Here is a 756-nt window from a genome sequence, read left to right as displayed (position 1 = left end):
TTCTCCTGGGTTCCTTTACCCTACTGCTCTCCTCTTGGGTGCCCCTTTCCAAATCCCATTTCTTAAAATGTCCAGTTTGTCAGCATGTGTGTCTCCTTGGACAATTCATATCCAAGTGTTAGACAAGAGCCCACTCTTGGGCCCTGAAAGGAGTCCCCTTTCTGGCAACCCTATGATGAGAATGAATTTGGAGTGAGAAAAATTTATCTTGTTCAAAACCAGGGGCCAGTCCTTAATATAGCACAAGAGAAGTCTTTAGAAGATATTTAACTTGCTGCTCTCATGTGGACTCCATGAATCACTGTATCTAGCAAAACATGAGAAATCTGAGAGCTGGAAAGGTTGACCAAGTAAGAAATAGATGACTGAATTAAAACCCAATGGATATTCATACCTGGCAGGGGAGATACCATAATCAAAAACATGGTTTTCCCAGAGCAAGGCTAATCCATTGCATTTCAGATGTGCTGACTACTGTGATTTCCCCGAATGTGGGAAACTCAACTGCATAATTTGTGATAGTGGGGAACTGTGTCCATACTTTCCCCTGGTGTTAAAACAATGGAGAGGGTAAACATATGATTGAAAGTGAAATAAAGTGCTTGCTTCGGCAGCACATATACTAAAATTGAAAGTGAAATAAAATGCCAAAATCTAGGTCTAAATATGTACATAAGATATATCTATCAGTAGATATGTAGAGATTTGTTGTTGTTGTTCAGTTGCTAACTCTTGTCTGACTCCTCTCGACTCCAT

At 40.1% G+C, this 756-nt stretch overlaps 1 non-coding gene across 1 annotated transcript; it reads left to right on the top strand.

The window, feature by feature from the left end:
* The first annotated feature begins 386 nt into the window (after positions 1-386).
* On the top strand, positions 387-550 carry LOC129623939 (U1 spliceosomal RNA). The gene has a single exon (XR_008700687.1). It is a non-coding gene; the product is annotated as a U1 spliceosomal RNA (small nuclear RNA).
* Positions 551-756: the final 206 nt, after the last annotated feature.

The sequence above is a fragment of the Bubalus kerabau genome, chromosome 11, assembly GCF_029407905.1.
Source record: "Bubalus kerabau isolate K-KA32 ecotype Philippines breed swamp buffalo chromosome 11, PCC_UOA_SB_1v2, whole genome shotgun sequence".
In the NCBI taxonomy this organism is placed as follows: Eukaryota; Metazoa; Chordata; class Mammalia; order Artiodactyla; family Bovidae; genus Bubalus; species Bubalus kerabau.
This window is presented reverse-complemented; position numbering and strand designations above follow the sequence as displayed.